This window comes from Sus scrofa, chromosome 2, assembly GCF_054392235.1.
Source record: "Sus scrofa isolate SSC_HxYL_T2T_F1_AM1 chromosome 2, Sscrofa_HxYL_maternal_Yorkshire_Landrace_v2.0, whole genome shotgun sequence".
NCBI classification, from domain to species: domain Eukaryota; kingdom Metazoa; phylum Chordata; class Mammalia; order Artiodactyla; family Suidae; genus Sus; species Sus scrofa.
Window position 1 is genome coordinate 132,346,893 of NC_139384.1, and position 13,931 is coordinate 132,360,823.

The 13,931-nt window shown below is 35.7% G+C and overlaps 1 protein-coding gene and 1 long non-coding RNA gene across 4 annotated transcripts in view; one reads left to right on the plus strand and one right to left on the minus strand.

Annotated features, from left to right (window-relative positions):
• LOC110259775 (uncharacterized) overlaps positions 1 to 13,931 on the plus strand; it is a 1,242,567-nt gene that overhangs the window by 983,607 nt on the left and 245,029 nt on the right. Inside the window, exon 6 of one of the 3 annotated variants that reach the window (XR_014838626.1) lies at positions 9,191 to 11,291. The exons of the other annotated variants lie outside the window; for them this stretch is intronic. This is a non-coding gene — a long non-coding RNA (uncharacterized LOC110259775). Of the gene's footprint in view, positions 1 to 9,190; positions 11,292 to 13,931 lie in introns of those variants that run through there. 3 annotated transcript variants of the gene reach the window in all.
• The window catches only part of DTWD2 (DTW domain containing 2), a 1,117,698-nt gene that overhangs the window by 11,812 nt on the left and 1,091,955 nt on the right, over positions 1 to 13,931 (minus strand). The gene's annotated exons all lie outside the window — the stretch shown is intronic.

Sequence of the window (13,931 nt, forward strand, 5' to 3'; positions counted from 1 at the left end):
CTTTTCTGTTGTAGGGCTGAGGCCCAGATCACCTTGCTGGGTATTGGCTGGAGGCCACACTTAGTAGACAGCAGCTTCTCTCAGTTTCTGTCTATATGGTCCTCTAATAACATGGCTGCTTACTTCTTTAAAGCCGAGTGAGTCTGTCTCTCCAGTCTCAAACATAGAGACTTATATAACATTATCACAATAGTAAGAGTTACAAAACACTGCTATGAACATTATGTGGAAAAATGGACATCCTAGAAGAAATGAAATAATTCACAGAAACATGCAATTTACAAAATCTTAATCATGAATAAATAGAAAATCTGAATGGCCTAATGAGCAAGGAGATTAAATCAGTAATTATAAACCTCCCCAAAAATAAAAGCCCAGGACCAGAAATCATCATGGGTGAATCCCCCCAAAATATTTAAAGAATGAATGCCATTCCTTTACAAACATTACAAGAAAATTGACAAGACAAAAACACTCCAAAATTCATTTTACAGGACCAATTACCATGATACTGAAGCCAGATAAGGACACTACAACGGACAAAATGAAAACAACAACAACAAAAAACTACAGGCTAATACCCTCAGAAATTTGGATGCAAAAGTTCTGATTAAAATAGTAGCAAACTAAAAGGATCAGATATAATGATAAAGTGGAGTTCAAGGATGGTTCAACATGAGCAAATCAATGAATGTGATACACCATATTAATATAATGAAAGATAAAAATCATATGATTACTTTTTTTGTTTTAATTTTTTATTTTATACTGGAGTATAGTTGCTTTACAATGTTGCCTTAGTTTCAGGTATACAGCAAAGTGATGCAGTTATACACAGATACATATCCATTCTTTCAGGGTATATATCTCTCAGGTTCTTTTCCCATGTGGGTTATTTCAGAATATTGAGTAGAGTCCCTTGTACTATATAGTATGTTCTTGTGGGTTATCTACTTTATATATAGTATTATATATTTATTAATCCTCAAATTCCTCCCTCCCAACAGACACATACCTCCCCTTCAGTAACCACAAGTTTGTTTTCGGTCTGTGAGCCTATTTCGGTTTTGTAAATAAATTCATTTCTACGTTTCCATTTTTTTGTTGTTGTTTTGCTTTTTTATTTTTAAGGCCACACCTGAAGCATATGAAATTCATGGGTTATGGGTCATATTGGAGCTATAGCTGCTGACCTATGCCAAAGCCACATCAGTGTCAGATCTGAGCCACATCTGTGACCTTCACCACAGCTTGTGGCAATGCAGGATCCTTCATCCAATGAACAAGGTCATGGATTGAAGCCACATCCTAACAGACACTATGTTGTGTTCTTAACTCACTGAGACAGAATGGGAACTCCCATTTCTGTTTTTTTTTTTTAATTAGATTCTATATATAAGTAATAGCATATGATATTTTTCTTTCTCTGAAATACTATACTTAATAAGATAACACTAGGTCCATCCATGTTGCTGCAGATGGCATTATTCTGGTTTTATTTTTATGGCTGAGTAATATACTATTATATATGTACTACATCTTCCTCATCCATTCCTCTGGATATCTAGGTTGCTTCCCTCTCTTGTCTACTGGAAATAGTGCTGAAATGAACAGTGGGGTGCAGGTATGTTTTCAAATTATGGTTTTCTTTGGATAGATGCCCAGAAGTGAGATTGCTGGATCAAATGGTATTTCTACTTTTAGTTTTAAATGATCTTCTATACTGTTCTCCATAGTGTTTGTTTATACTTGACTAACAGTATAGGAGGGTTGCTTCTTCTCCATACTTTCTCAAGCATTTGCTATTTGTCAAATTTTAATGATGTCCCTTCTAACTTGTGAGAAGTATACCTCACTGTAGTTTTGATTTGCATAGCCACAGTAATTAGCAATGTTGAGCATATTTTCATGTGCTTTTGGCTATCTGTATGTATTATTTGGAGACATGTCTATTTAGATCTTCTGTCCTTTCGATTGGGTTGTTTCTTTTTTAGATTTAAAGCTGTATGAGATATTTTTATAACTTGGAGATTAATCTGTTGTTGGTTGCTTCAGTTGCAAATATTTTCTCCCATTCTTTGGATTGTTTTGTGTTTTGTTTATGGTTTCCTTTTCTGTGTAAAAACTTTTGAGTTTACTTAGGTTCACTGGTTTATTTTTTAATTTTCATTACATTAAGAGGTAGATCCAAAAAGATATTGTTGCAATTTATGTTGAAGAGAGTTCTACCTTTGTATTCCTCTAAGAGATTTATATTATTCAGCCTTACAATTAGGTCTTAAATTTTGAGTTTATTTCTGTACATGGTATTAAGAGAATGTTCAAAGTACATTCTTTTACATGGAGCTGTCCAGTTTCCCCATCACCACTTATTGAAGAGACTGTATTTTCTCTATTGTATATTCTTGTCTACTTTGTCATAGATTAATTGACCATAAGTGCCCGGGTTTATTTCTGGGTTCTCTCTCCTGTTCCATTGATCTATGTGTGTTTTTTGTGCCAGTATCATACTATTTTGATGACTGTAGCATTGTAGTATATTCTTTCTTCATTCTCTTGCTATCACTCTGTATGTGTCCTAAGATCTGAAGTGGGTATCTCATAAATAGCATATACACAGGTCTTGGTTTTGTATCCATTCAGCTAGATTATATCTTTTGTTTGGAGCATTTATTTTATTAACAATTAAGGTAATTATTGATATGTATGTTTATATTTGCCATTTTGTTCATTGTTTTGGATTTATCTTATAGGTCTTTTTTCTTTACTTCCTCTTTTGTTCTCTTGTAATTTGATGAATCTCTTTAGTGTTGTGTTTGGATTCCTTTTTTCTAATTTGTGTTTATATCTATTATAGATTATTGGTTTGCGGTTACCATAATATCTTGATATAGAAGTCTACATATATATACAAGATTGTATTAAGTTGCAGATATCTTAATTTCAAGTACATTTCAAATAGCCTGCATTTGTACTATCCTTCTCTCACTGTTATTGGTTTAGGTATCATATTCATTTGTGGATGATTCCCTAACTTTACCAATGAGCTTTCCCATTTGTAATTTTCTTGTTTCTAGTTGTAGGCTTTTCTTATCCATCTAAAGAAATTCCTTTAACATTTATTGAAAATCTTGTTTGGTGATACTGAATTCTTTCAGCTTTGTTTGTGTGTAAAGCTTTTGTTTTCTCCATCAAATCTGAATGATAGCCTTGCTGGGTAGAGTATTATTGGTTGTAGGTCTTTCCCTTTTATCACCTTAAATATATCATGCCACTCCCTTCTGGCCTGTAGAGTTTCTGCAGAAAAGTCAGCCTATAACCTTATGGGGATTCCCTTACATATAAACTGTTGCATTTCACTGTTGTTTTTAATATTTTCTTTTTATCTTTGTCAATTTTATTACTATGTGTGTCTCAGAGTGTTCTTCCTTGGGTTGATCCTATGTGGTACTCTCTGCACTTCTTGGACTTAGATGACTGTCTCCTTTCCCACGTTAGGGAAATTCTCAGCCATTATCTCTTCAAATATCATCTCAGGCCCTTTCTCTCTTCTATTTCTGGTACCCCTATAACGCAAATGTTTGTGAGTTTGATGTTTCCCCAGAGGTCTCTTAAATGCTCCTCTGCTTTTTGCTTCTTTTTTCTTTATTATCTTCCAAGGTAGTGATATCAACCAGCTCACTTACCCATTCTTAGGCCTCACTTTTTCCACTTTTGATTCCTTCTAGTGTAGTTTTCATTTCAGTTGTCATAGTCTTCGACTCTGGTTGTTCTTTAACGTCTCACTCTGTGTCATTCTTTTTCTGAGTTCTTGGATCATTATGATCATTACTTAAAACTTCAGGTGGATTGCCTATCTCCAATCCATTTAGTTGTTCTGGGGTTATGTCTTGGTACTTTGTCTGGAACATATTCTTTTGCTATCTCCTTTTGTTTAAATTTCTATTTGAAGTTTTACATATGGAGTTGCCTAGTCATATATCTCAATCTTGGAGAAATGACCTTCTGTAGGGGATGTCCTATGTGTCTCACCGGTACACTCCTTTCTCCTCGCCCAAGGGCCAGGGACTAGCTGGTCTCAGGGTAGGTTTTGACCTGTGTTTGCAGACTCAATACTGCTGACTGCAGGTTCATAGTTTCCTTCCTTCTGGTGTCCACCATATGGTGGGTGAGGCTTGTCTAGAGGCTTGCAGGCTTCTTGGTGAGAGGGCTTAGTGCCTGCCCATTGGTGAGTAAAATTGTGTCTTGGCCCTCTGGTAGGCAGGACCAGGTCAAAGGGCATGTCTAGATGTGCTGTGGCTCAGAAAGACTTTAGGAACCCTGTCTTTTGATGCATGGAACTGTGTTCCCCCTCTGTTAGTTTGGGTCTGAAGCTTCCTAGCCTATAGCCTGTTGGGTGAGGTCAGGTCTTGTTACGAATGTCCCATATAAGATGTCAGCTTTCAGATGAGTACTCATGGATCTGTTTGCCTCTAGCTTTCATGTCCCAAGACAGACCCCACCTACTCCCTGCCTCTCCAAAAGACCTTCCAATAGCAGCAGGTAGGTCTATCCCAGGCTCCTATTTAGTTATTGCTTTGCATTGTGACTCAGTGCATGCAAGAGCTTGTGCATTCTCCAAAAGTGAACTCTCTTTTCCCCTAGTTCTGTGGAGCTCCTTCTCCCAATGCCAGACACCCATGCTGGGGTGCTGATGTGGGTTCAAAACTCTCACACCTGTGGGAGAACTTCTGTGATATTATTATTCTCCAGTTTGTGGAACTGCCAGCCAGGAAATATGGGATTTGATTATATCATGAATGTGCCTCTCCTACAATTTTGTTGTGATCTCTTCTTTGTCTTTGGAAGTGGAATATCTTTTTTTGGTAAGTTCCAATATTATTTATTGATGGTTGTTCAGGAGATAGTTTTGATTTTATTGTTCTTGTGGGAGGTGAGTTAAGGTCTTCTACTCTGTCAGTCATCTTTTAATCAATCACCTTAGCCTGTATCATATACTTGAAACTTGTTATCAAAGTAGATGTTCTCACTATAATGACAGCAACAACAAAATGTAATTATGGGAGTTGAAGAATTTGTTAACTAAGCTTATTGTGGTAATCATTTTGCAATATAAACATGTATCAAATAGTTTACTTCACTCAAAGTCTACTGATTTAAATGTTAATCTCATCCTCACAGAACACATCTAGAATAATGTTGAAACAAATATTTTGGCACCATAACCCAGAGAAACTGACATATAACATTAACCATCGCACACACCTACCCACTCTGATTTTGGATAAAATTACCCAGTCATTGTACTTTAAAAAGAGAGTGGCAAACTTTTTAGTTTTCAGTTTTTTTAGTCTTAAAATCAATGATTTATGGGACACTAATGTAGAATGCCTCTGAGTGAACCATGTAATCATTGAGGATGTCTTCAGGCAATTACAAGGAAAGGTCAAGGCAAAGCTCCTGTTGAATACTAAAATTACACTGAATTTAAAGTGAAAGTTGTTTCTCCCCTGATGAGATTTATCCTGAATCACTGAAGTAGGAGTCATTAAGATATATAACCCAAGCAGTTCTACTGGCCTTATAAATCTATCAGTTAAAAATATTTGGAAATTACCAGCAGCATCCCAGTCTGAGTGGTAGAGAAAAATACAATATGGACTCTGTACTTAAAGGACTTAGAATCTAGTAAGGAGGTCGGGTGGGGGGTAGAAATCAATACAGGGTCACATGTACACACCATGCATATTTCTGGTAAATGTTGTTTCTCATTGAGAATGAGGTTCTCAATTAAAAAATAGAGCCATACTTAGTCATGGAATTAATATTTCCTCAAATAAAGGAAAAATAAAAATAAAGCCTGGTACATAAATATGGTAAGACTTGAAAAATTGAAGGAGGCTGGAAGAGCCAAACAATGTAACAAAAGTAAAAAGCAAAGACTAATGTAGCTTGTCTATGAGTAAATAGAAGGTAGCTTGAGAGAGAGTAAACTTGATATTAATGGGACCTTCAAATTTCATGAAATTTTCAAATACCATTTATACTTCATTTTACCTGCCATAAATTCAAATACATAAATGGTGAAAATTTTATGAAAGTTCCTTATACAGTTAATTATCTTTAAAATACAAAAGCAAAATTTCAGCTAGAAATAATCACTTGTCTGACCTCTTTACTTTCCAATAATTTGCATTAACACCAATGTCAGTTTTTTCTCTTCACTGAGCCATTCTATACAAAGTGAAAAATAATTTGGTCATAGGAATTTCTGTGTACTCAATAAAGATGTCTCTTTGAACTCTCCAAAAATGTCTCTTTGAACTCTAACTCACAGCTAAGAGACTTTCATTCTTGAACAAAAGTTTCATAACATATACAAACAGAATATGTATAGAAGAAACCATATATCCAAAACAAGCAATGTCATTTATAACATCATATTTAAGACTGGGGCCTCTGGACCAAAATTGCCTGCATACTAGTCACTTATGATGGAGCATGATAATGTGAGAAAAAAGAATGTATACATGTATGTGTGACTGGGTCACCCTGCCATACAGTAGAAAATTGACAGAACACTGCAAACCAGCTATAATGGAAAAAATAAAAATCATTATAAAATAAAAATTGCCTGCACAATGCTTAGAATTTTGTATGGAACATGATAAACTGAATTGTTTTGTAGATAATAATCCTTTTTACTATAAGAAGAAAATTACAGGCCATCTGGGGTAGCATTAACTAATTGACAGCATTGAAAATTTAACTGAGAAATGTATGTTTAAAAAGGGAGCTTTTGAAAGATTTTTACAAAGAAAAATGACAAAAGATGAAGAAAATAAAATGTTTATAATAGCTTTTTTTCTAGCTTAACATGCTGAAATTTTGTAAGTGTTATTAGATTAGAATGATTGTAATGACCTTATCTGGCATCATTCAGGAAAAATTTGTTTTTCCTAATTCTTCTTTTGCAATCATCCTATTTCAAAAAATAGTTCTTTCTGATAAGTATTGTCCTATTTTCCCATGAAATTAATTTCTAGTCGCACATGTTGATAACACTTAGTTATAACCAGCACTCATATAAAGGTACAGAGTTAATTTTCAAGTTTTCTATGTTATTCACTATGTAGTAGTTATAGCTAATCCAAGCTGTTGTATTTTCAAGGACACTGCTGCTTTGCAGGGCATAATGCTGATTTTCTTATCTCTGCAATGCTGCCTTTAGGTACATCTGTGATCTTGATCTTCCTGAATCCTTTTTTGGTAGAGATTCAAAACAGAATTTCTTTTGTCCTGATTTTCCTCATGAGTAGCATTTTGACTTTGAGTGTTTCATTTATACATAACAAAGAATCCTGAAAACTTTCTCCATAGTGGTGTGATTGATCTGTATTCTTTAAAGGAAGTTCTAAAAAAATCTATTAACTATTATTGAAATACACCTTTTTTTGGATCTAAAATAAAAAGCATTTATCAATCAATCCAATTCTTTAGTAATGTTGATATATCATATGCATTCAGTTGAATAATTAAATATTTTGAATAAAAAGTATATATAAATGAATGAACAAAGGCAACATAAAATCTTGCTATTCTTTAATATTCCTAAATATTTTCAACTCCACATATTCTAGAATGTAAAGCACATGAAATGTGTGAGCCTGACAGATATGTTCTATTACTTTTGGTTTGGTAGGCATTTTCCTACTCTGTCTCCAAACAAAGTTTTCCAAAAAGTTAAGAAAGGTTGAGACCTTGTTCTGTGTTTCAATAAACAGTCCTAATACATCTTACCAGATGGAGAATAACATTACAAACCTCCCTTGGGCTCCAAGATACTGCCTCCTTTACAAAGAAAGAAATGAAAACATTCAGCACTTTATCTATAACAGGATGCCTCTGATGGATTGAGTTATACAAGGTTACAGCTGTCAATTGAAATGCTTACTCCAGTTGGAATCACTTATCTAATTTTTCTTCTACAGGGAAATCTATATTAAGACATAGAGAAGCTTTAAACCAAAATAAGAAAATGGCAACATGTACAACATTTTTAAGTCATTTGTTTAGCCATTTGCACTTGTGTAAATTATTCTGAACCTATAAAACTGTGTAAGATCATGCTATGAAAGGCTGAGAGGTAGAAAATATGACCAGGGAGTGAACAAGGGTTCATTCAATACATAAGGTCAAATGTATTTTAAAATCCCTAGGTGGAAATTCTAAGTTGTTGAATGGGTTAATTTGAAAAGTTATGATCATTCCACAATTAAAATTGATTCTCTGTGTCTCGGACAACTCTCTGGCAGAAATGCAAGGCTGTGTCTTCACTTGGTATAGCTCTCATAATTTTAAAAATATCCTTTCAAAAATGTTAAATGCTGAATTTCTGAAATGATAAACCAATGTATTTAATGCTAACCACAACTAATCCCTAAATAGTCTATGTGAGCCTTTTCACAAGGAATCAGTTTTTAAGTTATTTCAGAGATTAGAGACAAGATGGTGGAGTAGAAAAACTCAAGCTTACCTTCTTTCATGAAAACAATGAAACAATTATTAACCACTGAACAACCATCAACAATAAAGACCTGAAACAACCAAATAATGTATTCCAGACAAAGAAGAAGCTCCAACAATACAGTAGCAGGGGGCACTTTCACAATATAAGCAAATCCCATTCCTGCTCAGTGGTCAATGGACAAATTGGAAAATAAACTTGTAGAGGGTCTTCCATAAGACTAAGAGTTCTGAGCCTCATGTCCAGCTCCCCAGCCTAAGGCTCTGTGGGAGGAGGAGCCCCCAGAGCAATTGGCTTTGATGGCCAGTGGGGCTTCAGTGCAGGAGCTCCACAGGACTGGGGGAAACAGAGCCTCCACTCTTAGAGGATGCACACAAGGTTTCATGGGCACTGGGATCCTCATGACTCCATAAGAACTCAGGCCAGACCAACCTGCAGAGATTAGGTCTGGTGCACTGTGGGGGCAGGAGACTGGAAAGGGAGGCCTGGAGGCTGCCATTTCAGAAATGAGATCTAGCACCACTGAATAGCATGTAGGCTCCAGTGCTGAAAAGCCTCAGGCCAAACAACCAACAGGGTATTAACAAAGCCCCACCCATGCGCGGAAAGTCTGTCTAAATTAATTCTAGGCACCTAGCTGCCTCTATTTACATTACTCAACAGGGCCCTGCACACCAGAGAGACAAAATTCAGCTCTACCCACCAAGTGGACAGGTACCACGCACTCCTGCAAAGAAGCCTGCGCAAGCGCTTGAATCAACGTCACCCACCAGGGGCAAACACCAGCAACAAGAGGGACCATGACCGTACACAAGATAGCAGAGAAATATGCTCCAGACAAAGCAACAAGGAAGGGTAGTCCAGCACAACTATTGGTGAAGCCTGGAGTAGGCAGGGGTTCAGGTGTGAATAGGAAAGATCAGGATGTGTTCCAGGAACCAAGAGAAGTTGTGAGCACGGTTGGAGGAAACTGGTAGAGGGAAGATGAGAAGTGAATAGATGGTAGATTACATTAGACCTTGTAAACCATACAAAATATTTTGGACTCTATTCGAAGCACAACAGGGACGCTGTAGTAGGCTTTTAAGCAGAGGGGTTTTATAATTAATTTTTTTTGTAAATTTCATTTGCTTAAATGTGATAAATGCTAGATCAAAGTCTATCATACAGGAATATGATACTATAGCCAACAGACATTACTATGGTATTTGTAGGAGATGATAATGGCCTTAAGTAGTAACGTGTCATTGAGAATAGAGTGAGGTTAAGTAGATGCTAGAAATATATTGATATATTAGTGCTAATAGTAGGAAATGGAGGATACAGGAAAACTGCCCAGGGTTCTGTCTTGGGCAACTGGCTGGTGGGTACATGTGTCATTCCCTGCAAGAGCAGGCTTTAAAAAGGGAGAGCAATATGGGGGTGGGTTAACATTTGGACATACTCTGTTCCTTGGCTTATCCAAGTCATCCTAGTTGTAGGTAGTTGGCTAAATAAATAGAAGGTTTAGGATAAGAATCTGGATTTGAGTTAGAGAACTGAAATTCATTCTGGTGTAAACATAATTGAAAATGGAATGAGTGAAACCACTTGGAGAGAATTATGGGGGAGGCGGGGAGTAATTCCAAATGGAGAACCCGAAGAAACATGAACATTTAAAGAACGGGCTAAGAAAGAAAAGCCTGAAAGTGCACACTGTCAGGAAAGTAGGAGGGAACCTATTTTAATTTAAAAAATTACCATACTAAAGAGATATTTTTAGATTACATGAGGCTAATCTACATTTTAAGAGTTACTATAGTATGTGGGAAAATGAATATAAACAGAGCAATGCTTGGAGTCAGAAATATCAGGAAAAATGAAGGTAAGGAATCACATTCATTAATTAATTCATTCATTTATACATTCAGGAGCTTCCTCTTAAGGATTCATTGTAAGGACTGTAAAAGAGGTTACAGCAAATACGAACACAAATTAAGCACAGAGTCTAGCATTCAGGAGCTTATACATGATGGTGAGAAATGAAACATGTGCTTTAATAAATAATTTTAAATAGAACAGGACATATTTCCTAAACAAAGCACAGAAAACGTACTAAAGAAGGTCAGAAAAAAATGCACAGGACTGTCACAGGGTCAGACACAAAATAGATACTCAACAAATGTATTGAATCAATTTTACTGTCCAGCTGGAGGGGTTAAAAAAAAAAAAAGCTTTCTGTAGCAGTTGGCATTTGCCATTAAAATAGGAGAATTCCTAATATTTAAATATAAGAGAAGGGGTTTGGATAAATCAGTGGCAGGTACAAAGGCAGCAGCTGGAGCAACTTAATCTGGAGCAAAGACCTGAGAAATGTATTCATTTTAAAAATATTTTGAGCATCTGTCTACAGACTTAACTTCAAGTTACAAACTAAAGAAAATGTCTCCTTTTTTGTGGCAGTGGTACTTTCTGATCAAGAGCTAAAAATAACAATTTATAGTGTCCAAAACATTTGTAAATACATTTCATGTTTAATCTTCAAAGACAACTTTGATGATCGGGAGAGTTATTTCTACACATGTAAACTAAGACCTGAGTGTGTAAATGTAAGATAACCCAAATCTTTACTATGCCTTACACCTTAGGTTTTAGAGTTTCCTGGCCATTTTCATTATAACCTTCTCAATAAGTAGTTTTAGACTAATTAAACATGTATAAAGCCAGTAAGAGGAGATTATAATTCTTGGTCATATCAGCTGAGAATAAAAGTATCTGAAAGAGTGAGTATGTGTGTCTTGGGTTCTGCATCTTGTACATCTCAGAATGAAATACTGAGATGGTCTAAAGTAAAGGGCCTCAGCAAAGATTATGCATATTAAATAAAGAAAACACATGAGGAAATTAAAGTGATTTGAGGTTTGAGTGACCATTTGGATGCCTGGTTTCTGGCCTTGGACTCATGGTTTCGTCTTAAATCAGCTGCACATTCCTTGAATAGCAGTTTTTATTTCACAGATCATTATAATATTTGTAGTCATGTGAGGGAATTGATGGGAAAACAATAAAGTCAGAATACCGCTTTGAAAGACATCTCACTAAGGAAAAGATCTATATGTGTGTTTATACACTACCAAGAGTCTGTTTATGTTTATACTGTGCACATAATCCTGTAATGTATCATTCAGTTCTAACTACTCAACATTCTACAGCTTAGTATATACCCATGTTACCATACAACTTGTAAAATTCATAGCACAGCCTCCAAAGAGCTACTTTTTATTTAAAATAATTTCCCATAGGACATTAAATATATAAGTAGTAGCATTTGATGTATGAAGAATGCCTGTTAACACAGATGTCTGAATTTCAAAATAGACTCATAGACAATTATTTTAATAAGATATCTTTTGTGCTTTTTAAAACAGCCCATCAGAATGTAGTAAATTATACTTCTAATGAACATGCTTAAATATACTCAAACCTGTTCAATGCCAATAACATACAACAGTGCTTATAATTTATACCTTGCTCAGTGTTATTATGCTAAGGTTATGTATATGACAAGCTTCTTATACCTGCCCTCAATATGTATTGCAATCAAACATAGTAACCCTAGTGGTAAGCAGCATTTGGTTTTTTGACAAGGAAGACAAGAAGTGTGCAAGTTGCCTCTTTGATAGGCCCCCTGCTAGCCCCTTCGATTTCTAAATGTGTTCCATGGGTGCTTGAAGATATAGCCATGCAGAGACACTAGTTTCTGCCAAGCTCCTACTTAACCATTCTTGAGTTTAAGCCAGCTTTAGCTTTCTGCCTTAAACTTAATGCCTTTGTCTAGCACACAAAAAGTAAAATTGCTTCCATGCTTCATCTGAAGAGCATCCCTACTCAGCGAGTTAGATGGACATTTTATTTTCATGTTATGAGTGTGCAGTGGGAATAAAGAAGAGTTACCACTGATTCTAACATATAGTTCTAAGTTACTCTTGGCTAGAAAGTACTTCTCTCCTTCTTTTATTTTTCACACTCCTCTTCTAAATCATTATTGATGTTTCTAAAACCCTTAAGTCTTGATAGGAATTCTTTGAGCTTTTGAAAGGGCCTAAAGCAGGATTCTTTTTTTTCTATTAACAAACACCTATAGATTTTCAAACATTGACCTACATGGGTCATCTGAATGACTGGCCATCCTGAAGACTTTGTTTTTAATGTGTGTGTGCTTGTATGTATCATCTAGTTATATACATATGTGTGTGTGTGTGTTTGTGTGTGTGTGTTCTTATGTCTAAAGTTATCAGTAAGAAAATAGAAGTCATCCATATAAAACAGACAATATGGGAAATTGACTATTTTGATTTTCCTGAATATCACTACCTGATGGAACATAAGAAAGGTTTGCAGGAAAGAAGTCTGGAGGACAGTCTATAGCTTTCTAAGAGATGGATCCGTATCCTTCACCAAAGCAAACTGCTCACCAAGGCCCACTGATCGCATGAGTTTAGGAAGAGCGTTTTGCCTTCTCAAAGCAGGGAGGTCATAGACCATGATTAACCTGGGAGCTTTTAGGTCAATGAACTTTTAATAAAAGAAGGTCATCACACCACAGGCTTCTGTGTCTGGTTACCCTCAGGTAGCAAAAGGGACAAGTTCACATAAGATTGTCATGAAAGTATGTCTAGATTCAGTTAATTTGACAAGAAAAGAATATGTTCCCTTTTATTCATTTTGATTTCTTTCCACAGTACATCATGGCATGAAATGTCTACTATAAATAGTACAAATGGATTCTAAAAGAAACATTCTAACAAGCCTAAATGAGCTAGATGGAAGTGGGTAGAGTTTATAATTTGATTAGACACATGAGGAGAAAACAAGCACTACTTTCTCAAATTAGATTGTGGAAAAAGTTCAGGAGCCATGCTCCCTTCTGAAAGTGAATACAACTTTCAAAGCTTTATGTATTTAAGTAAGGATAAAAAATGGGACTCTACAGGATATTAAAATCCAGGCAAGCCAAAGATAAAAAGAGTCCAGTGACATGAATTTTTGTATAATAACAATAAAAATAATTTGAAACACCTTAACCCTTCAAATTCATGCCAGAAAATACATGTTGCCTTTGTGGCATATTCATCTTTAATTATTTCGTGAATATCTTAGTTTATTATCTTCTCTATATTGGACTGGAGAATTGTGAGGGGGTGAAATACAATTGACTTACTATATACCTATAATACCTGGTAGGGTATCTGGCCTATTGAAAGCAGGCTATTATAAATAGGTACCCCGTCTTGGCCCCAGAATGTAAACTTGCCCTTCTCTCCTACCTCTGAAAGTTTGATGTTCCCTCATTATTGAATGGTCTGCTGGAGGCATTGGAACCACACCTACCAGGTAATGACTGCCTTGCAGGAGCCATGCTCTT